We start from the raw sequence: 25,624 nt of genomic DNA, 5'->3' as shown, positions 1-25,624 counted from the left end.
AAAGAACATCTATTTCATCATAACTGCTGCAAAGTAAGTCAGATGAAGAACTTCCTGATGGAACTAAAAGTGGACGGAACATCACTTCCTATGTATCCTACCGTCACTTTTAGCAATATGAAATATGTTACAGCATGGCACAGTTGTTTCAAAAAGGATACTGTGCAAAGTACGGTAGTCTGAATTCCAATATCAAGCAGAAGTGTGCCTGTGCTATGGAATTGTCTCCTTCTTTCCTTGATCCTACAGTTGAGGGGGGGACCCAAACCCTCAAAAGATGTCTTGTCTCCAGTATGAGATCTCTCACCTTCTGCAAGTATGTTTTGTTCACCAGTTATGCAAAGCATCTCTGTGGAAAAATAGCCTATTTTTCCTTTATGAGGTTAAACATACACATGCAAAACAAACACAGAAAAACTGGCTGATTTGTTTTTAAAAAATGCATACAGCCCATCTGATGTATCTGTTTTTCAAAAGTTGGCATAACTAGCAGCAGATGTCATAACTTTTTCTGCAATTGTACTATTTGTGAAAACCCATTCTTTAAAATTTGAAACTATTTGCCAGTACTAGCAGAAACTACCTTGCTGGTTTGGAGAGGAGAGGAGGAAAAAAAATAGCATTTTCTTGTTATCAGAGAAGCAAAACCATCAAATTTATAACCCTACATGCAGCCCCAGAGGATCTGTTCCATAAGCTCTCAAACCTTCAGAGCAGGTTCAGAGGGCATAAGAGGAGTTGCGAAGGTAACCTCTTTCTTTCTTGTGGTGAATGAAGCTTGGAATGTAATGGGATAGCATCTTTAAATACTACCTGGAAATTTATTTCCTGCTAGTCTAAGGTAGTACTTCATACTAAGTCAAAATGATAGTACATTAATCAAACAGTAATCTGGTATACCCACTTCGGAGGGCATGTATTACTCCATACACCTACTCCCCAAAGGGAAAACACCTACATTTCCTTTCCAAACTAGATTTATGCTAGGTAGCTGAACCTTGGAACAACAATACACCCATAGCCAAAAAAAACAACAACAAAACAAAAACAAAAGCCACCCTGATCGCCATAATCACCCAATTTCCTGAAAAGTTCAAAAAGCTAATCCCACAAATACTCAACCACACTACACCAGGAAGTGTTGGAGGAACTGCGGTCAAAAGGGAACTCTGGAACATATGTGGATCTCTTGCCCCAAAATAGAAACTTTTTGGCTGGAGGTAATTAAATGGATAGAAACACTGACTAATCAAAAAATAGAGATTAATGAAACATTATTGTTATTTTCATTATTCACGGGGGGAAATGAGAAACTACAATATAAAGAATTAATTGCAAATCTCATAGGCACCGCAAGATCTGAAATAGCTAAAAATTGGAAAAAAGCCCAAGATCTCTCACTGCAAGCATTCACAAGTAAAATATGGCATACATTGTTGATGGAAAAAATGACGAATAAAGTTAGAGTACATAGAGGCGAAATAAGCCATAGTAAATTCACAGAAAACTGGAAGCCATTATTAAAATATGCCGATAAAATGGAGACATGTGGTTTGAAAAGAGACTTAGATTGTTGGTCAATTTTTTTTAAAGGTGATGGGTAAAGGTATATATGTGTGATTTGGAGAAAAGTGGGGAATAGTTTTGTATTTAATATTTGTAAAATGTTTGATTGTCTTTTCATTCTTTAGAAATAAAGAAAAAAAAAGGGAAAAAAAACCACACTACACCAGAACACAGACAGTTCTAACTCCTGTCCTCTGAAGATGCCAGCCACAGAGACTGGTGAAACGTTGGGAAGAAAAACCTTCAGAACAAGGCCAAGCAGCCTGAAAAACCTACAACAATTGGATCCCGGCCATGAAAGCCTTTGAGAATACACTTGGAAATATACTTCGATTACAATTTCTAGAAGTCTTCACATAATCCAAAATCTACAGTATTTCTCTGGGATTCTAGGATTTGCAGACCCAGATCATTAAAACTCCCAGTGATAAGAGTCCTTGCTCTATAAGCAGCTAATTGTTCACTCGAAGTTATACCTCTGTAGTGTGGCATTGAAACAAGCTGTACTGATCAAATGTATAGGCTGGATTAAAATATGGCTCACAGCCTACGTAGTTTATCCAAAACATCTATTAGCAAAACTGCAACTAGTGGACCCTGAGTTCCTCAGACTCAGATATAGAATATACAGTCAACCCTCAATTTACGAACGTCCCTACATACGAACTTTTCAATTTATGAACGGCTCCATTTGCAAAAATTGGCATCGACTTGCGAATGGAGCCTCGACCTATGAATGAGATTAAGGCTCCGTTCACAAGTCAATGCCAATTTGAATTTCCCACCCTTTCCCCCTGACTTTTTGCCTTCGGAGGTTCCAAACGGCTTCCTCTGATGTCAGAGGGAAAGCCCTTTGAGACCTCCGAAGGCACCAATCACAGTGGCAGGGACCCCCAGGAAGGTCTCCCATGGTGGCAGGCAAGACCTCCCAGGGGTCCCCTGTCACCGTGATCGGTGCCTTCAGGCTTTCTCAGGGAGTAGACCAGGCCTACTGGGGAATCCCTCAGGAGGGCTTCCCCTGGTAGGCCCAGTGTACTCCCCCAGAAAGGCCTGGTAGACCAGGCCTACCAGGGGAGGGCTTGCCCCGGTAGGCCCGGTCTACTCGCCGGGAAAGCCTGAGGGTGCCGATCACTGTGGTCCTGGGAGCTTCCCCGCTGCCATTGGAGACCTCCCGGGTGTCCCCTGCCACTGCGATTGGAGGCAGTGGTCAGCTGGCTGGGCGCTTGGCCACTCACCCCCGGCCGCAATGGAGGCAGCAGAGTGCCAGGAGGCTTGAGCTGGCCGGGTGCTTGGTTGCTCACCCCCAGAGGCAGCGGAGTGCTGGGAGCCTTCGGACTGGTAAGTCCCTTTTAAAAAACGTGTTCTGGGTGGGTTTTGGAGGGTGGGTTTAGAATAGAGGGTTAGGGTTGTTGTTTTTTTCAGTCCCAGCGCGGAACTTGCTCTTTTTATTTTTATTTTTATTTTAGTAAGTTTTTGAAAAGCTAGAATAGATTAATTCTGTTCCCATGCATTTCAATGGAAAATTGTACTTCGACCTACGAACTTTTAAAAACAGATTAAATTCATAAGTTGAGATACCACTGTATGTATGTATGTATGTATGTATGTATGTATGTATGTATGTATGTATGTATGTATGTATGTATGTATGTATGTATGTATGTATGTATGTATGTATGTATGTATGTATGTATGTATGTATGTATGTATCTGTAGAGCTTTTCAAATAAAGTAAACATTTTAAAAACTCACTTAAAGAAGGTACGTTGAAGAAATTGAGAGATCTTCTTGATGGTCAATAGATATGACTATGAAAAGTAAGGGCTCCAAATCTTAATAAGTGGAGTTTTCCAAACATCAATATGGACTAAACTTATGAGAGGGAAAAATATGTTCCAATTCCATAATTGGTAGCATCTAAAACATAAATAAATTAATACCTTTCTAAAAAATTCATCACAAGGAAGAGAGTAAACTACAAGGAGCACACCATGAAACATATGATAATGTTTGCAAAATAACTCTAAAGTCAAAATGGAAATTAATTATAGAAAATCAATGGATTATCAAAAAGATGGTTGACTATAAATCCCAGTCTGTGCCTCAAATAAGTTAGCAAGTAACAGAAGCTCCCTGATGCAGAAGTGCTTGCTATCATATTGGCATGCAGAACACAGATGTGTATACACTTCAATTAACTTTAATGTCACCGTTTCCCTCCCTCTTCCACTTTCCCAGCATGCAACAGGATGGCACTTGTCTCCCAACCCACAGAACAGGCAATACTGACAATTTTTCAATAACTTCCCACTAATTATATGGTCCTTTAAAATGCTGTTGTTCAGGAACCAAAGATAGTTCCCTCAGTTTGAGTGTGAATCTTGTCTCTTTTAGGGTTGGCACATAGTTATTAGCTTTTCCTTGGCTGACAGATGTAGTGGGCGATGGAGGAATAAGAACAAAAGGGGGGGGGGATGAGCCAATCGTTTTAATCTAAATGGGAAAGTGGGGGGAGAAAGAATGAGGAGGGGAGAGAGGGCTGTAGGTATAAATGTAGAGATCACTTTCAACAGACCATACATTTCACATATGTTTTCTGTTTGTTCAAGGTCTATGCATTTGCTTGCTGAATGAAGCCTTATGCAAATGTGTGCTGCAGTCCTCCTTCAGAATGCCTTCAGAGCATTTCTCTTAATTGTGCAAGAAGATTTCTTAAAATATATATTGTTATTATTAAGAGTCACGTTGGCATGAAATGCTGGCATATTGCAAAAGTGACATTCCTTTTTTCCCTCGCTGGTAACAAGCTGCCTGAAATTTGCCAGTTTTAGTTTTATCTCTAGCCAACCAGCTCCTAAGGAAGCACTGCAGGTGTCCGACACCCAGCTTGAAGGAGGTAGCAGGTGGTTGCACCTTCTTTGTCTAAGTGTCACTGACATTAAAAAGGAAAATCAGTGATTTCAGATATAATTAAGTGGGGAGAGAGAGGCCATAATGATGAGGTTGTTGAAAGCTGAGGCTTGGGTGCCTGCAGAGAAACCCAACACACCAGCAACATTCTGTACATTACATCTAAGAGACAGCACAAGCTCAAGTTTCTTCATCCTGTACTATTAATGAACATAAATTAACAGCTGGAGAGTAAATTTTATTACACACCAAAGCATTATTACACACCAAAGCAGACATCTTAAAAGTGTCTGAAACGGAAGGTCACAGTAGTTAATAAGTTTAAGTATTTGTTCTTTTTTAAATTAAAACATTCTTCTGACTAATATCCAGCTATGTTCAGAAGGAAATAATGCTGAATCTTGAGCTTTTCTATTTTTTTTTTGGAAATAGATTTTTATGTTGAATCTTTCATATTCTACATTCCTGATGCTTTCAAAATCACCCTATAGAGAGGTAGTTCAGCTTCACGTACTATTCCATTTTGCTATACTTTACTTACTTATTTACTTCATGTATTAAAACTGTGCCTTTCTTCCATTGCAAGAATCCAAAAAAAAAAAAAAGCTACACATGAAACACATTAAGGTATAAAGTCAAAATGCAATTAAATACTTTAAAAAAAACCTACCTCTGGGACACTTTCAAAATACGTTAGAAAAGAGTTGAAAAAAAGTGCAGCATCACCCATTAAAAGCCTCTTATTTAACAGCCTGTCCAGTCACCAAATGTATGTCTGAAAAGAAAGTTATTTGGCTGCTGATGGAAGGACAGCAGGGAGAGGAACAATATAGGAAGGGAAAAAAATTTCCCTAGCCAGCAGCCAACGACTGAAAAGAATCTGTCTCCTGTCCCACCAAATGTTGCTGTGGAGGCAGAGGACCTGAAAAAATGGCTTCCCCTGAATAAGTTAAAATCTGGGCATGTTGACATGGAAATACTTACTTTAGAACATTAAAAAAATGTATGGGGGAGGGACTTAACCATGGCTATCATTCTATATTGATTTCTGTTTCATTATTGCATTGATTTTCTGATTCACTGATTTATGAGGAACAAAGAAAGCTGTTTTAGATCAGATCTTACCCAGCTTAGTTTGGTTTATCCTTATTAATAATTGTGTGCCATCAAGTCAGTTCTGACTTGTGGCCACCCTTTTCAGGGTTTTCTAGGCATAGAATATTCAGATAAGATTTACCATTCTCTTCTTCTGGGGGCATCCTGGAGCTGTGCAGCCGGCCCAAAGCCCACACAGGTTGGCTCTTCTGGTATGCACAGTGGGGAATTGAACTCCCAACCTCTGGCTCCAGAGTCAGATACCTAAGTCTCTGACCTATCCTGCCAGCAACAAAATTTATGTCTCTATATAACTGTTGAAAGCTGGAGTGGGAGGAAGCCGGTTTCTCATCCAGTTGACCTACTAGACATCACATCATCACATGAGGGGGGGCAGATATTGTAACTAGATATTGCGTGAGAAACATTGGTGTGTGTGCATGTACGAAATAAAACCTGTTAGACTTTAATGTGCCACAAATGTTTTCCTTGTTTTAGGGGACACAGAGTTGCTGCTGACACACATTGGCCTCCATGAGTCTCCCCAGGAACATTCAGTTCACCCACCCCTTTCAAGCAGTTAGCCGGTGACCTGGAACAATAATGTAGTCATTCAGAATGTGATCATGCATCTTCCCTAACCATCACTAGAGAGGCATGTGCTAGAGATGCAAGTAATTGTAACATCTTATTATTCAGTAAAATCTCTATTTAAGCAAATAAAATGGAACTCTATTGGCATATGTACACCAAATCATCTCAGAATCTGGGAACTTTTGTTCTGTAGAACAGTGGTCCCCAACCTTGGGCCTCCAGATGTTCTTGGACTACAACTCCCAGAAACCTTCACCACCACCTCTGCTGGCCAGGATTTCTGGGAGTTGAAGTCCAAGAACATCTGGAGGCCCGAGGTTGGGGACCACTGCTGTAGAAGACACTAAAGATTTCTAACATAGAATAGATTCAAGCAGACACACCTAATTAGTTTCTCCAGTGCTTTGGAGAAAGGAGATAAAACAAATAGAAATTTGCAGTGTAGACACGACATAAATTGTCCCCCCAACCCAGAATAAAGAGACACAGAGATTGGGTTAAATAGGGGCCACAACTTTATTAACTATTTAATGTTGAATTCCCCTTTCACAAGTGGGCCTACCATGGTGCAAAATCTGTTCTGAGTCCTGTGTACCTTTGACATGACCTCCCAAGGGTGAGTTTCTAGCACCAAAGCAGGTTGTTCTCTGTACAGCATGTCTTCAGTCACCCAGCTATAGGAGTACCCTGGTGCCTCAGCCCACCTGAGCCTCCTGACCCCAGGTGAAATGCAGCCTGGGAGATCACCTTAAATCCCTCCCTCCCCACGCAGCAACTTCTAGCTCAGTGAATCAGAGAAGTGTACTTACCACCTCTTGAGGTAATTGGTTCCATTGTTGTATTGCTCTAACAGAAGTTTTTTTCTGATATTCAGTTGAAATCTGGCTTCCTGTAACTTGAGCACATTGTAGCATGTTGTGCACTCTGGAATGATTGCGAACAGATCCTGCCCTTCCTCTGAATGACAGCCTTTCAAATATTTGAAATGTTCTATAATATTTCCCCTCAGTCTTCTTTTCTCAAGACTAAACATGCTGGGTTCTTTCCGTCTTTCCTCACAGGGTTTGGTTTCCAGTCCCCGATCGTCCTTGTGGCTCTCCTCTGAACTTGTTCCAATTTGTTAGCATCCTTCTTGAAGTGTGGTGTCCAGAACTGGACACAGTATTCAAGATGAGGCCTAACCAGTGCTGAATAGAGGGGGACCAGCACCTCGCGGGATTTGGAGACTAGGCTTCTGTTAATGCAGCCTAAAATAGCACTTGCCTTTTTTTGTAGCCAAATTACACTGTTGGCTTAGGGCAATTCAGGGCAACCCTATCAAATGCTGACTCCCAAAAGGTCTTGTCTTCCTTCCTACAAGGTATTCTGTCACTGATTGACAGTACAAATATCCTCAGAGGTTATCTGTTGTACCAATCAATGGCTCTTCCTTAGAAATGGCAGGTTTCAGATTATATTGCAAATGAACAAATGGCCACCACTGTATCAGCACTATAACAAATTCTTTGATAATGGGCTATTGCAATCTTTCAGGTCTTCCTGTTGCTGCTGCTGCAATACCAAAGTAGTGAAACCAAACTTAAGCTCTGTAAGACATGTCAAAAATAAAATCTTTGTCAGTCAATCATAACTTAAATAAAATGTTCCCTTCAGGCTGCAGCCTGTCATGCTTAGTGTCAATCTTGCAGCAAAGTCGTCTGACAGCCAATTCATATGAAATTTCAATTTAAACTGCCATTTTAACACAAAGTCTATAAGAACTTTATTATAAAAATGCAAGCGCGGCTTCATTTTAGCTTCTGAAAGTGCTAGAGCAAGCACATTTCTTTTCATCAGCTCACAACAGAGGCCGATTATGTGTTTGTGGGCTACGAATCTGAGAAGTTAATGTGATCCTATTTTCTTTCAAAAGGGTGTTTTCTCCTTCAAAATATGCATGACTTTCTCTTTCACTTAGCTATTGGTGACTATTGCAAAAGCCACAAATCAAAAACAGGTACACAACGAAAGGCCTGCAGTGCTCCTTTTAATCTGTTCTTAAATGCTGGACTGAATTGTTCTGTAGGAAAGTGCTGGGGTTCATAATGTCATCCAATTTTCAGACAGAATACCACAGTGGTGGAGTGCAATTCTAGAAGATATTTTTAAAAGAGCCGTGTTATGTACAAGGCACACTATGTACCTGATGTCCTGCTGTTCCAAAGAGCATCATCAATAATGTTCTTGAAAGAGAAATGTGCAACCATTATAATAAAATGAAAAGCTGGAATTGCACATGCACAAAATGAGGTTGTGAGGTGGCAGAGGCTATGCCATTTCAGTCTTCAGGTTATGAATGTCATTCTGGAATGCTGCCCACAAATATTTATTTATTTAGCAGCTTATATAGATGTTGATTTTATACATTTACCATGGCTCTTCATTAAGGAATTCATGCTAGCTTTTTAAAAAAATTAAAAATCAGTAAAGAATTGTAAAATAAAATTGAAAAACTTGCCTGTCTAAGGGAAATGCTCTGGAACAATCCAACTTTTCCTCTTTTTTAGTTTTCAATTTTCATTGAAAGTTGGGAGATTTTCATGGGGTAGAGCAACAGAAAAAAGTTATCTGCCGTCTCAACCAGAATATTTTAATTGATTGATTGATTTGATTTGATTTGATTTCTATACCGCCCATCTGGCAACCCAGGCCACTCTGGGCAGTTTACACAGAACAATAAAACAAAATATAAAGACAAAAAAATAACAGGACAATAATTAAAATAGTCAATACAATACAGTGGGGTCTTGACTTGAGAACTTAATTCATATTGGAAGGCGGTTCTCAAGTTAAAAAGTCTGTAAGTCAAGTCTCCATTGACCTACAGTGCATTGAAAACCGATTAATCCCGTAACAGGCCGTTTTTGTTCCATTTTGTTTTTTTTCTGGTCTGTAAGTCAATTCTCAGGCTGCAAGTCAAACCTAAATTTTGCGGCCAGAGAAGTCTGTAACTCAAAAAGTCTGTAAGTCAAGCCGTCTGTAAGTCAAGGGTCCACTGTATAGACAAATGAAAATAATATCAGGAAGATATTAAAATAAAATATTGAAAGCATGGCATGGGTAGAACATTAGCGAATAACTGGTTATTTAAGCACTTTTGTATGAAATTACAATAGATTCCAGGAAGGCCTGTCTAAATAAAAATGTTTTTAGTAATTACTTTAAATTTCCCAATGAAGGCGCCAGGTGGATTTAGGGTGGGGGAGCATTCCACAACTGCGGGGCTACCACCAAGAAGACCCAGTTTCTGTTCACTGTTTTCTGAGTAGACCAACTGGTTGAATTCCTGTTGTGCAAGTGTACACAGTGCACAGCTGATGACATCAGCAACTATGGCTATTTTGGGGGAAATTTAAATTTTTGACATACACACACAGGTTCCAAATCTCCCTTGGGATCGCTTTTATCCTGGGAAAGTCTTTGGAGGCTGTGGGATAAGGAGATATGAGTTTTCAGTCTTTAATATCTCAGAATTACTGCTACCAGAACCAGCAACAGGACCAGAATCAGCGGCAGCAATTTTTTTTTACCTTAAAGCTTTCCGGTCACAAAATTGGCCACTCTCTCCTCTGTATAGCGTTGGTAACAGAATGGGACTACATATTTTCAAAACCATGTTTTCTAACATTGAATTTAATTTAGCCATTTATCTTGAAGCTCACTGTGCCCCTTGAGCAACTGTTCTTTTGTTCGGTCTTCCTCCCAGAGTTGGCATGAGACTAGATGAAAACACTTATTTGTTGGATGAAGGACAGCATAAACATGTAGAAAATACAATGTCATCATTAAGTGAATCTGTGAAACACCCTTTATTTCCAATATTATTGCTGAAGAACATCAGAATGACACAGAGCATGGCAGAATATGATGCAATGAGTGCTTGAGAAATGTCTTCTTCTTGGGAATTTTCCAAGTCGTGCTGTACTGTGACTCCTTGTCAAGACTTCCCTCAGCAACAGTGAGATTTATTTATTTCTGCAAAAACAAGGACTCGTTCCCTTACATTTTTCTCTGTTGTTCTGCATAGGATATTGCTAAATTCTGTTAAGCTTCATGCCCTTTCCAATGACCCTGCACAGAAAAGATGCCGTGTCATGCAGCAAGTGTAGTAATCCTGCTCAGCTGGGCTGGACAGAATAACTTTCAGGTGGATAAATAGTTGGTGACAGAATCCCAGTGCTTGTCAAAGGCTCCTCAAACTGGGAGGAGCTAACAACTGGGGTCCTGAGCCCTGTGCTCATCAACATCTTTATTAATTACTTGGATCAAGGGTCCTAGATATACTTATCAAACTTGTGGATGACACAAGATTGGGTGGAATAGTTAATACCTTGGAAGACAGGAACAACATTCAAAAATATTTGATAGGCTTCAGCACTGGGCTGAAAACCACAAAATGGAATTTAACACGGAATTGTTGTAGATGATAAGGTGAATATGAGCCAATAGTGCAATGTGGCTGCAAAAAAGCAAATGTGATTTTAGAAAGCATTAACAGAGGTATAGTCTCCAAATCCTGTGAGGTACTATTCCCCTCTACTCATCTTGAATATTGTTCTCTGTTCTGGACACTCTGTTCTGGACTTTGGACTTTAAGAAGGATGCTGGCAAACTGGAACAAGTTCAGAGGAGGGCAACAAAGGTGATCAGAGGACTGGAAACCAAGCCATATAAGTAAAGTCTAAAAAATAGCATGTTTAGCCTTGAGAAAAGAAGAATGAGGGGAGGCATTATAGCAAATTTCAAATGCTTGGAAGCTAGTCATACATAGGAGAGGCAGGATCTGTTCTCAATAGCCCCAGAGTGCAAGACATGTAATAATGGGCTCACATTACAGGAAGCCAGATTTCAGCCTATTATCAGGAAAAACAAGCAGCTACCATGTTCTCTAGACTCACAAAGAGAGTATAGCTCAATAAGAAGCTGAGGACACATACCAAGATCCAGGTCTATAGAGCCTGTGTCCTGAGCACACTCCTGTACTGCCCTGAATCCTGGACCCTTTGTGCACAGCAGGAGAGGAAGCTGAACACCTTCCATATGCGTTGCCTCCGACAGATTTTTGGCATCACCTGGCAGGACAAAGTTCCAAACAGAGTAGTCCTAGAACGAGCTGGAATTTTCAGCATGAACACATTACTGAAACAGCGACGTCTACGTTGGCTTGGGCACGTCGTGAGAATGGCTGATGGTCGGATTCCAAAGGATCTCCTGTATGGAGAATTAGTGCAGGGAAATCGCCCCAGAGGGAGACCACAGCTGCGATACAAGGATATCTGCAAGCGGGACCTGAAGGCCTTATGAATGGACTTCAACAGATGGGAAACCCTGACATCTGGACAGGGGACAGATTGGATTCATCTTCAGTGTGGAAGAGATTGTCACTCTCGAATTGGCCTCTTCAGCCACACTAAACGTTGTTCCAAGTCCTCCATACAGAGCATGTCACCATAGACTTTCGAGACTGAAGGATGCCTACTACTATTAGGGCAGTATGACAATGGAACCAATGATCTTGGGAAGTAGTGAGCACTCCAATGCTGGAAGCATTCAAGAGAAAATTAGACAACCATCTGTCAGATCTGCTTTGATTTGGATTCCTGCATTGAGCAAGGGATTGGACTTGATAGCCTTATAGGCCCATTCCAACTCAATTATTCGATGATTCTGTGATTTCCCCTTGACACTTTCAAAGTGAATCCTTCACAAGAGAGATGCCATTCTGATATTTCCTTCAGAAAAAAAAACCTTCAGATTTTTCATGAGATTTTCTGAAATTACTCCTATGCAGAGAAGTGGAGAGAAGAAAACAGGGATATTCTCCCCCTGTGCACCAATTTCTTACTGAGTGTGAGAGGCTGCAAGATTCACATCCTTTGCACATAAGAATATAGAAAGGCTCTGCAGGATCAGTAAAAGGCTTCTCTCATTCAGTTTCTTGCTATTAGAAGTGGCCAACTACAAGTTGGGAAACTCAACATGCCAGAAATGTGGCCAATATCTCTCTTGCACTGTTATTTCCCAACAAATAGTATTCAAATTTATGAGATTTTCATACTGAAAATACAGCCATAATGTCTAGGAGCCATAAACAGAAATTCCCATATGAATTCTCAGGGTATTTTGCCCCATTCATAAGTTTTGTATTACTACTACTAATAATAATAATTTATTGTCATTGTAAGTATATACACAGTATACCCATCCTTATTACTTTGTTAATCTTAACTATCTTGATACTTTTCTTGTCTGACTATAAGGTGAACAATCTCACCAAAGTCCTTGTGTTCCAGTCTGCCCATGCTAGTAAACATGACACAATTTTATGTCTATTCCTCTTAAAGTAGCATCTGTTATGTACTTTAAACTCACAGTGTTACTTCACTCTAAAGTATTTCTTTAACTGAAGGCTTTCGCAACCTTCCTACCCTACTGTCTTTTCATTATCTCTGGTTCTGTGATCTGTCTTGCTTTTTTTTGCAAATCCTATTCTGATTTGGATAATAAACCTCTTAAAGCACATAAAGCAGATGGTACCTTTTGTCACTTCCATAGGGATTCAGGCTAGGATCTAATTGGAAATTCTCCTGTTGCGTACAGAATTACAGTTTGCTGTCATCACCAACAGAGGGAGAGGGTTTAACCTTTGTTCATTTGCATATATTGGAAGATCTTGCTTTCTAAAACCACAAACCAATTTACCAACCTTTTACACAAAATCCAATGTGCTTTTGATGTTTAGCTTAACCACCAAAGTAAGAATGTTGCTTAAAGGCAAATACCAGAACTTTGAATTTTAATCGTTGAATTAACTTCCTTGAAGTTGTTAGAATCACCTGGAATTAGATGCCCCGTATTATTTCCCTAGTATGAGATACTGGCTTAAGTTGGATGTTAGACCCATCTAAGTCCAACTGATTCAGTGGTTCTGCTCTAATTGGGACTAACTGGATTTATCTATTTGGGTATGATGAAACATGCCTTAGTTGCATCCCACCTACTGTAAAGCATTGTAAATGGGACTGCCTTTGAAGATGGTTCAGAAATTTTAGCTGGTTCAAAATGCAGTAAGTACACTGCTGGCTGGAGCCAGTTATAGGGACCCTATACCTCTGTCACAATAATGGTAGTGGATGCCAGCCCATTTGCAGGTCCAATTCAAAGTGCTGGTTATTATGATCTGTAAAACTCTCTATGTCTTGGGTCCAGGCTATTTGAAGGACCATGTCTCCCTATATAACCCTTCCCAGCTCCGAGGATCTTAAAAGGAGGACCTTCTCACAGTTACAGGAGCATTTGATGGAGATGTTAGAGAGGGCCTTCTCTATGGTTACTCCCAGGTTGTGGACCTCTCTTTGTCAGTAGGTGAGGCTGGCTTCCTTCTTCTTGTTCTTCTGGTAGCAGGTAAAGACCTGTCTTTTGAGTCAGACTTTTAAAATCTAGATTACCCATGATGATTGTGTCCCCTTTGGATGCTGGGCATATATTTCTTTTAAGTGTGCTTTTTAAGCATGTAAATCTTAAGATTTTAATTACTATAATAAATTAGTTCATTTTTTAAAAAAAAATTCTTTAAAAATTTTTGTAATACGCAAAGAATATAACAAAGAATATAAGAAGAGAAATCACAACACTAACGTAAGTCCATTTAGACAATACCATACAACACAATGTGCTTCCCCCAACCATCAAGATAATTTGGATATATAATCAGTTTTCTTCCACAAGCAGTCACTGCCCCTTCCAGAACTGCATTGATTCTTGCAAAGGTGTGCAACCTTTCCCCATTATTAATACGTTGTCAATAAATTCTCCCTAGATATCTGTAAAAATATTCTTATTTAACAGACCTTTTTTAATTTTAAGATTACATGGTCAGTTTTTCTTTAATGGCTGTATTCCAAATTTCTTTGTACCATTCATTTAATTGGAAATCATATTTTACTTTCCATTTCCTTTCTATTATTAATCTTGCCACTGTTAATAATTTGATAATCATTCTTTTGTAGTCCATTTCCATTGCTCCTTATCAAATAGCAATAAAAGTGCTATTTTAGGACATGGCCTTATATTTAACTTAATTATTTCATTTAACCCTCCAATTTTTATTTTATTTTACTGAGATTTATACTACCCCTCTTAATTATCCTTACTCTTTTACCTCCATTACAAAATAGCATTTTGCCAACCTTTCAAGTCTTCTTCAGTTATCTTTATCAGTAATATTCTAAATTAAAAAATAATCTTTGTAAAATCTTCATTTTACATACCACTCTTCAACCAAACCACAAGAACGCTATCTCTCTAAAATCATTTAATTCATTTATAATTTCTTGTTTCAACTTGTTTAAATTTTCTTCTTTCAATTACATTCTAAACTATGTGGAATATTTCTATCTAAGTGTTTGAAAGCTTTTCAAGTATTATCATCAAAATTTCTCCCAATTAACTCTTCTTCTCAAAGACTAATTATTTTTAATGTGTTTTAAAACCAGACTATTTTAATTCACATGTGAGCTACCTTGGGTCCCCTCACCAGGAGAAAATTGACATAGAAATAACATCAACCAACCAACCAACCAACCAACCAACCAACCAACCAACCAACCAATCAATCAATAACACTATTTACATAGTCTTATACCGACCTTTCAAATAGCACACTAATGCAGGTATAGTCAAGAATTAGAATTACAAAAATTAAATGACCAGTTGGAGAATAGTACATAAGAGTAAACACAGATGTTCTGTACTTATACAAATTAGGAATAATTTCTATAAACCACAATAATAAATGAAATGTCCTATAAACCAAAGAATTTTATTAAAAAAAAACTGATGAAAATCCTGTTGGCCTATTTCATGGCAAAGTTACCTGGTGTACTATAAAATTCTTTCAATGACAAAATCAGATTTCAAAAATCTTAAAATAATAATTGAATTCCAGTTATGAGTATTTAGCTTGTTTTAGCAGGAAATTAAAATTTTAACCAGGAATGAAATTGATTTTGTTTCCTTATTACTTTGCAATTTATTTATCATACAGAGACATACACTTATGAATTTGTATCTGGCTGGCTCAAGGCAAGTGATGCAGTATTAAAAATATCAAAGCAGAGCTATCCACATAGGAGAGAATGGTACCATAGAATTATCTGCCTTCTCTGTCTCAGCAGAGAAAGTTTCTGCTAGATGATCAAGTGAAGAACAGTTGATAAGCACAGAACACTACTAAAATGCCTACACAGTAGAACTAGGTGGATGGGTGGAGCTCTGGTGAGGTTCTTGAAAATCTTTTCAGAGCAGAATATTAGCCATATTCACATGAACACAAAGTGAGCTGCTTCTATACTGTGACCCACACATTGGAATGTGGAGGATGGGAATACCGTCCTGCTAGGCAAAGGAACACCAGACTCTGGATTCAGTAGAAAGAGTTACACTGCTTTATTCAGATACGACAGCTCTCGGGTGCCAAAAGAGGGACCATGGGCACGGGGCGTGCCCTGGATTAAATATGGCTAGGCAAACAAGGGAGATCGGAACAAAAGAGATACTTGATTAGTTGTGATTGGTTGCATTTTGGGTCGAGCATGCTCAAAAAGAAGCAGCACAGCTGACCATATATGAGCATGTGGAATGTGGGCATGGGATCATGCTGAAAGTTATAAAAAGTGTGCTGAAAGACACAGGAGAAAGCACAATGGGCACATAGGCTGGGAAAAGATGATACATAGGCTTGCATAGTTTCAAGGCCCTAGTGAAAACAAAGAAGGCTTGGGGAGGGATCCAAGATAAATGCCAGCATTCTCACAATACCACACCTTCATGGGACAAGCCCTGTTCTTTCCCGCTTCTGTCATTGCCTTGATACCACAAACCCCATCTCCCTCCATTGGCATTTTCTTCTGAGCAGAAGCCTTATTTCCCCACACAAACCTCACTCTTCTGTCAGCTTCTTCCCGGTGTGAGTCCTGTTCTGTCCCCCACTTCTGTCATTTCCTTCCCAGCCCCCAGGCCATTTTCCAAGCCACGGTCTTTCTTTTTCTTTCCTTGCCTCACCAAACTTTTTTCATGGCAGAAATGCAGAGCAAAAATGAAAATGAAAACTCTGAAAGATTCAGGTATTTTCAAGGCCTGGTACCCATAGGATCCCTGCCCCAAAACAAAAGAGTCACCCCTTGAGTGACCCCAAAAAGAAAGCAACTGAAAGTTTCCCCCCTAGATAAGGCAGTGAGCACTTCAATGGATTTGTTTACTTTAAAGGGTGCAAATCCTGGTGGATGAACTCAGTTTGTCAAATGTATTCTTGAGAGCAGCAGCATTTTCCGGCTTGGTGCATAACAGACACCAAACAACCAGAAAATGTCTCCTTGATGGCATGAAGAAGATGTTATAGAGGCAGATAAGAAGGATTTCATCACCATTTTCACCACTGCCATGGTGCTAAATAACTAAAGCATGGCTCTCACCCCTGGTTATAAATGTAGTTCAATAAGTATGAACAACATTGGATTTAATTCATTGTGACAACACATATTAACCCAACTAGCTTACTTTTTCTGATAGTAAAACTGAAATTCAGAATATTCTGCATAAACAGACATACACCAGATCTTCCTTCCTTCCTTCCTTCCTTCCTTCCTTCCTTCCTTCCTTCCTTCCTTCCTTCCTTCCTTCCTTCCTTCCTTCCTTCCTTCCTTCCTTCCTTCCTTCCTTCCTTCCTTCCTTCCTTTCTGGCTTAGAAATTGATATACAGTGGTGCCTCGCACAACGAGGTTAATCCGTCCCGGATTAACCCTCGCTGTGTGAAACATCGCACTACGGAAAGTAAAAAGCCATTGGAACGCATTAAACAGCATTTAATGTGTTCCAATTTGGCCGAATACTCACCGTTGTGCGATGTTCCTCTATGGCCGGCAGCCATTTTCACGCCCTCCCCTCGCTTTACGAGGACGCGAAAATGGCTGCGATCAGCTGTCCGGCGGGTCCAAAATGGCCGCCGGAACAGCCGAAAGGGGCCGGGGCGCAGCGTTTTCGCACCCTTGGTAAGCAAGGGGAGCGCGCGAAAACGCTGCTGGAAGCCCCGAAATGGTTGCGCGCAGCCATTTCGGGGCTTCCGCAGCGTTTTCGTGCGCTCCCCTTGCTTACAAAGGGCGCGAAAACGCTGCGCCCCGGCCCCTTTCGGCTGTTCCGGCGGCCATTTTGGACCCGCCGGACAGCTGATCGGCGGGTCGCAAAGCGAAGGTCGGTAAGCGAGCAGCTTACCGACCTTCGCTCTGTGAATCCCAGCCTATACGGGCATCGTTTTGCGATCGCATTTGCGATCGCAAAAACAGCCTCGTAGAGCGAATTCATCGCTCTACGAGGCACCCGTTGTGCAAGGCACCACTGTATAGCATTATGTATATGCAGCTATCACATCTATTATCCCTCGGCTTGTCTTCGGGAAAAAGGCAGCTATATTCCTGCTTCCTGCGCAGAGGGTTGAGAGGGCCATGCCAAATTTATAATAAAAACACATACTAATTGATCTCACCACTGGGATAAGAGCACATCTGCTGCTTCTCATGAAAATGCTGCCTCCCTCACCCTGCTGAAGGGAGACGATTTCTCTGGGTGAGCTTCTTCTCCATCTTTCAGTCAGTTTCTGGAATGTGGTTAAACTAGCCTAGAAGACTCTCCTTGGAGCCAGGAAGCACATGCCAGCACCCAGAGACTTGAATCTGATGGAAGAGTGGCAGTGGCTTTCGGAAGACTACACACCCTGTTACAAATGGCAAGCTATCTCTTGCTTGAATTATTTATTTGATGCATCCATTTACCATCACTATTTTCAATAAACTTTGTATCACCGCAGTGTCTGTACTCTCCTTCAAACAGTCTGGTAGTTTTGAGGGCCTGAATGCACCACGTTTCCAAACACACATTTGCATTCAATTGCCCTTTGCTTTCAAGCATCTGGTTCTGGGATCATACATTGTGCATACATTAGTTCAGGGCGCTGTAAATTAGGTTTGGAGCATTTAAAATGTAATTATGTGATGTAATTACAAGACTGACGTATTTTGCAAAACCTGACAAATCTTTGTAGGTATCTTTCAGTCTAAAGAGACTATGGTAATGTGCTCTGATTAGGAACAGCATCTAGTGTGGCTGAGAAGGACAATTTGAGAGTGACAATCTCTTCCACACTGAAGACAAATACAATCTGTCCCCTGTCCAGCTCCCTGATTTTGCTGCTTTCGGGACTGCCTCTTTGCCTTGGCCTGCTGAACAAGTGTCTCTTCAAATTAGGAGAGGCCATGCTGCACCGCCTGCCTCCAGGCTGAACGCTCAGATGTCAAAGCTTCCCATCTATTGAAGTCCATTCTTAAGGTCTTCAGATCCCACTTGCAGATATCCTTGTATCGCAGCTGTGGTCTCCCTCTGGGGCACTTTCCCTGCACTAATTCTCCATACAGGAGATCTTTGGGAATCCAACCATCAGCCATTCCCATGACAAATCAATGCATATAGAATAAATCAGGTCCAAGTATCATCCACTCAAACCAATTCTAAATCAAGTTTTAAAAGGCCCATAGTGTGGTTGCCCATCAGTAAAATTCTATTACAAACCATCCACCATGGAACAATTGTAGTTTGGTTTTTGTAGAAAAGGAGCAATGGGTGGCAAATTTACTTCAGGGGCTAGTTGTTGTATTTGAAGTGTATACTGGGAACAGTAGTCTAAAGACTAATTTTCCCAAGTTCATAAATATGGTAAAATGCACAGTGTGCATATGGATTGATCCAAAGTAACTCCTTGTAGCAACAGGCAGCACACAGTGCAACAGTTACATGTGCTGCCTTCCATAATTGCAGAATCACACCCACTAGAAGTGAGTCAACTGAAATAAAGCATTGAATTAAGTCATGTAAATTGTCTGTATGAAATGTAAATCCTGGAAAATAAATCTTTCACGAATCTATATTGTTCAGCTCCCTGAAAGATACTATTGATGATTTTGGCAGTTTTTCATGCTTTTAGTTTTTTAATCATCTTATTCTTCATCTAAGAATTGCAGATCTGGAAGGGACCCTATGGGTCACTGAGTCTAGTTGCTCAAGAAAGCACAGCGAGGAATTGAACTCTCGGCCTGTGGTTCAACAGTCAGATACTTAAACCACTGAGCAGCAGTATATCCCCACCATTGAGTATCCGAAAGGAATGATGGAGCTACTCTTGGCAACTTTGAGAACTATTACCATTTCCTTTCCAGAAGAATCCTTACTGTACCAGAAAAAGGTATTTTTATTTTTAATTCTGTATTATATTACAAATCATTGATGACAGCAGTAGCTTCTGTCTGACCCACTGACAGTCTTCACTTTCATGATACAATCATTCAGAATGAGTTCATTCTTTAACACTAAACTAAAATACAGGCTGCACAAAACTTTATTGGTTCTGCCACTTCTGAAGTCCACATAAATCTTCAAGGATGAACATGTCCTTCTTGCATGAATACTGCAACAATTCTCATATTATTCGCAAAGGCTTTCACAGCCAGAATCTAATGGTTGTTGTGGTTTTTTCGGGCCCTTTGGCCGTGTTCCGAAGGTTGTTCTTCCTAATGTTTTGCCAGTCTCTGTGGCCGGCATCTTCAGAGGACATTCCTTTCAGAATGTCCGGAAGGAATGTCCTCTTTTGGATATGCAATGGTGGGGATATACTGCTGGAGAGCTCAGTGGTTTAAGTATCTGACTGTTGAGCCACAGGCTGAGAGTTCAATTCCCCACTGTGCTTTCTTGAGCGACTAGGCTCAATGATCCATAGGGTCCTTTCCAGATCTGCAGTTCTTAGATGATGAAGAAGATGATTAAAAAACTAAAAGCATGAAAAAGTACTGTCCTCTGAAAATGCCGGCCACAGAGACTGACGAAACATTAGGAAGAACAACCTTTAGAACACGGCCAAAGAGCCCAAAAAACCCACAACAACCCATTCTCATATTCATTCCCTTTCCTTTGTATTAAATCTGAAGATATCAATCAAATTGGCAAAAACGGCCTCTTATTCCATCAAAACTTTCTTTCCTCCAGTTTCTGCATGCCTTGGCAGTGTTTCTATTAAAGCGGCACAGTTTGCACAATTTTACTGACAATCTGCATTTTTTCATGGAATTTTTTCTAATACAGTACATGCATTTAGGCTTAAATCACCTGTTGTTCTGATGGCCTCAGTGGACCTTTCTTCCCACCTTCAGATAGCTCAAGAGGGTTTTCCAGAGCTGGCTTGGGGGTGCATGGGTATGAGATGGTGCGGTGGGATTTTCCTATTTCTCAGTTCTCCTGGACCCTATCATTTCACTAGTCCACCATTAGGTCCTGCCATTTCTATCCAATATCATTTTTTTAAAAATATGAATAATTGTACATAGTGAAAAGACACTCAGTAGCTTTCCTTTATTTAAAAATATAAAAGTGATGATGTATCAAAGGTAACATTATACTTGTAATCTTTGTACAGTAACTACAAAAAATGATATTTTTAGATTTTATATATGTGGATTTTTAATTTGTTCAGGTGTTGCCTCATTTTAAAGCACTATTTTCATTCTGTTAGTTCATGGAAAACAAAATTTAACATAAACATTATTAACTCCCTGATTAGTATTTTAAATAGGGCTATTTAGTTGCTTTATTTCTAAACAGCTTTGTTCTATAAATGTGCTATTTGTCTAAATGGGAAATTTACTTTTTTCTTCTCTCTACTCTGCTGTGGTATTTCTTTCTCTGCATTGCATTTTGCTGTCATGGCTTTCAAATAACATTTTACTTGTTTTTTTTTTATTTTATTCATTTATTGTTACATATATACAATTTATATACCACTTATAGCCAAAATTCAGCAAGTAGCTTAAAGAAATCAATGGAGATATATCTTTATACATTTTTAAAAAGAAAACCCCCTCTCTTTTAAGAATGTGAGATAGTGTGCTTCTCTAGTCATTATTCAAAAAAGAAAAGAAAAGAAGAAAAGAAAAGAAGGAAATGGCCCACTATTGGTATACAATATTGTGCCCATGTTGTTAGCAGGAAAAAAAGGATGTCAAGCTTTACATAGAAAAGGGCAGCCTGAAGGATACCTTCTTTTGCTCACTACCATTCACAAAGTGACACCACGCAACCGAAAATGCTGATTCCTTTTTTCATCAATTCATACTTCTTACCTAAACACAAAGCAATTATCAGAGCTGTTTTTCAACAAGTGTGAATAGTAGTGAGCAGAAGACAGTATCCTGTTGACCATCTTGACTACTGCCATTGGTGTTGTCAACATTCGGGCTGCCTTTGCTATGCAAAGTTTAGCATCCTTTTTCCTGGTGACAATGTACAGTAGATATGGTATTGTGCAGCAATATCAGGCCATTTCTTGAACTATATAGGCTTTTTCTACAATCAATAATATATAGTATATCACTTTCAAGAGTTTCCATATAGCAGCTGCAAGCATATTGATTTTAAAAAATTGTAGCGTAAAATTCGTTAAACCTTATGTGTACATATTTGCACCAGCAAATGATAGTAAATAATATTTAGTATTTAAATATTTAAATAACATGTACTGCTTTGAAACATATATAAAATATAACATAACTAGTAGTGCTTAGTTATTTGTTTTTTTGTCATGCTCTTGACTTATTGATAGACATATTTTTCTCTAGTAAATGACTAACTCTCATATCCTTATATTACAGTGGTACCTCAATTTAAGGACCTAATTAATATTGGGATTACGTTCTTAAATTGAAACTTTCTTAAGCAGAAGCATCATTTCCCATAGGAATGCATTGAAAACCAATCAATGAGTTCTGAGGAAGAAAAAGAGGCAAAAAGGCAGGGCAAAGGGGCTGGAAATTCGAGGTCTCAAAGGATTTCCTTTTAGTCCCTGTTACATGTTGGACCTTGTCCGTGTATCTATGACATGTTTCTTGATTTCATGTTGGGATATATCGCTATCTGACAAACGTCTAACTGACACCTGCCTTATATAGCTGCCTGGCTGACTCCCAGCACATTCTGATTGGTCAGAATGCTATGGTATGTAAATACAGCACTCTGATATTTCATAGCAAATACATTTAAACACACATATACACACTGTCTTGCATATTTATACATACCAACAAGTGGATCTCTTCATGTCTTTATATGTGCTGCTGCTGCTGTTGTTTTTCTATATCACACTCTGCTAACTAGAAGGAAGAACTAAAAATTGCCAATACATTTAACTCCATGAAGATATCTAAAAAACTTTTTCTCCAGAGAGAGAGAGAGAGAGAGAGAGAGAGAGAGAGAGAGAGACCGCATTTTAAAATGTTTTGGTGAGAGGTTGCAGGCACTCACCCCTAGAGAGCTGCCTGACCCCAGCACATATATAGCGGGCAGCTAGGAGGAGGGTGAGTTTTCTCAGGATCAGGCCAGCTAGAGGGAATCCCTGCAGCTTGCAGGAGAGACAGCACCCTTATGAGAGACAGTGTCAAGGAGATAAAAGAACATAAGTGAGAAGGGCAAGAGTTGCTGCTATCTTGAAAGGACACTGGGTTTATTGGTTTGTGATAGAAGCTAGGCAATGGAGACTCTAGACACATGCTTAGACAAGGCTATATTAGCCTGGATACTGCCAGAGTTCTAGAGAGGCAAGTGAAGGAAGGGACTGGGAGAGATGAGCTGCAGAGACTGAGCCTTCTTTTAAAAGGGATGTGTTCTAGACCTATGTTCTGTCCTCCTACCTGGACTCTGGGGAAATTCCAATGAAAGGAACCCCAAGCTGACAAGTAGTTCAGGGACTGCAGTTTGACCCTATAGGATGTGGTAGTGGGGAGGCAGAGGAAACTATTGGTAGAAATTTAATAGAAGTTGAGCTGGAACCCACTGAGTTATTAATGAGGCTGGCAGGGCTCACAGTTTGGAGTTTTGGATATTAGAATATGTCAGACAGGTTGTACTTAACGTGGTTGAGGAAAACTGATGTAAGAGTCCAAAGAACAAATGGTTTTAAAGGATTTGGGGTAACTTCTGAAACTTAGAAAACCATGATGTTGTTGGGTATATGGTAGGATTTGATCTGATTAGTGCTGGATCAAGAGCAACTTGGGTCATTCACATGTGTGTGTGTGTGTGTGTGTGAAGAATAGTTTGCTCAGCCCAGTTGGTTGAACTGTAGGATGGAGTTCCTCCTTCACTGCTTTTAGAAAAATCAGTTTTGTTGTTTAGTCATTAAGTTGTGTCCGACTCTTTGTGATTCCCATGGACCAGAGCATGCCAGGCCCTCCTGTCTTCCACTGCCTCCCCGAGTTGTGCCAAATTCATGTTGGTAGCTTTGATGACACTGTCCAACCATCTTGCCCTCTGACGTCTCCTTCTCCTCTTGCCTTCTCACTTTCCCAACATCAGGGTCTTTTCCAGGGAGTCTTTTCTTCTCATGAGATGGCCAAATTATTGGAGCCTCAGCTTGAGAATCTGTCCTTCCAGATAGGTTTGTTCTCCTTGCAGTCCAGGGAACTCTCAAGAGTATTCTTCAGCACCACAATTCAAAAGCATCGATTCTTTGGTGATCACCCTTCTTTATGGTCCAGCTCTCATTTCCATACTACTGGAAAAACCATAGTTTTGACTATGCGGACCTTTGTCAGCAAGGTGATGTCTCTGATTTTTAAGATGCTGTCTAGGTTTGTCATCCCTTTCCTCCCAAAAAGCAGGTGTCTTTTAATTTCGTTGCTGCTGTCACCATCTGCAGTGATCACAGAGCCCAAGAAGGTAAAATCTGTCACTGTCTCCATATCTTCCCCTTCTGTTTGCCAGGGGTTGATGGGACCAGTGGCCATGATCTTAGTTTTTTTGATGTTGAGCTTCACAACATTTTTTTGCACTCTCCACCCTCATTAAGAAGTTCTTTAATTCCTCCTCACTTTCTGCCAACAGAGTGGTATCATCTGCATATCTGGGGTTGTTGATATTTCTTCCAGCAATCTTAATTCCAGCTTGGGATTCCTCCAGTCCTACCTTTCACATGATGTATTCTGCATATAAGTTAAATAAGCAGGGAGACAATATACACCCTTGTACTCCTTTCCCATTTTGAACCAATCAGTTGTTCCAGTTCTAACTGTTGCTTCCTGTCCCACGTATAGGTTTCTCAGGAGATAGATAAGGTGGTGAGGCACTCCAATTTCTTTAACGACTTGCCAAAGTTTGTTGTGCTCCACACAGTCAAAGGCTTTTGCATAGTCAATGAAGCAGAAGCAGATGTTTTTCTGGAACTCTCTGGCTTTCTCCATAATCCAGCACATGTTAGCAATTTGGTCTTAAGTTCCTCTGCCCCTTCGAAATCCAGCTTGTACTTCTGGGAGTTCTTGGTCCACATAATGCTGAAGCCTACCTTGTAGGATTTTGAGCATAACCTTCCTAGCGTGTGAAATTAGTGCAAGTGTACGGTAGTTGGAGCATTCTTTGACAATGCCCTTCTTTGGGACTGGGATGTAGACTGATCTTTTCCGATCCTCTGAAGAATCAGTACAGTAGATAAAATATAGAAAAATTACAGATAACAGAAACAAAGAACCCAGACAAAGATGCATTAATGTCAGCTAGAAAAGAAAGAGAAGGATCAAAGATAACATGGAAACTAGTTCAATGATAAGCTAAAGAGCAATGTTGCAACAAGATTGAAGAGTGATGCTGCAACTTACCAATGAAAAGAGAAGATGAAAATGAGAATTTAATAGGAAATAATGCAGTAGATTCTATCTATTGCATATTGAAGTTGAGATGATATACTGACATCCAAGCAGAGTTATAAGAAAACTTAAAATATTAGTCGGAGCAGAAGAAAAGCAAGAAACAGGAAGATAGCACTGGATAGTATCAGTGTCATAGTAAATCACATTCCATCAGCTTGTTGTGTTATACAGATTTACTGGGGAGTAGGTTTTATGTAACCATATCAGTATCCTTATTCATATGGTTCTTTCTTATGGCAGGGAAACTGAAAGACCTCCAGGAATTGTGTTAATTTGATTGAAAAGGTGATCCCTCTGATCATGCACAATAATTCTGGTTTGCTGGATCAATATCAGCTGCTTCTAAGAAAGCAGTGAGTCATAAGGTCAACAGCTTTTTGTACACACAAGAGCAGTAGTGATGATTGAAGGTAAACATATTTATCTTGGGTAGCTAAATGTCCAGGTGTTCAGTATCACTGTCATCTCTGAGCCATCAGGCACATCACCTTTTCACATTCAGCTGTGAACATAGACATTAGTGCAGTTCCTGAGGACAGGCCATGGCCCATGCTAGATTGGGGGTGGGGTCGGTCCATGTTCTCTTTTCTACACTTGCCTTCTAACTTCCAGGCCTGCAGCTGGTTCTTTTA

Source organism: Pogona vitticeps, chromosome 3 (genome assembly GCF_051106095.1).
Source record: "Pogona vitticeps strain Pit_001003342236 chromosome 3, PviZW2.1, whole genome shotgun sequence".
NCBI classification, from domain to species: Eukaryota; Metazoa; Chordata; class Lepidosauria; order Squamata; family Agamidae; genus Pogona; species Pogona vitticeps.
The sequence above is the reverse complement of the archived record's forward strand: the minus strand, read 5'-3'. Positions refer to the sequence as shown.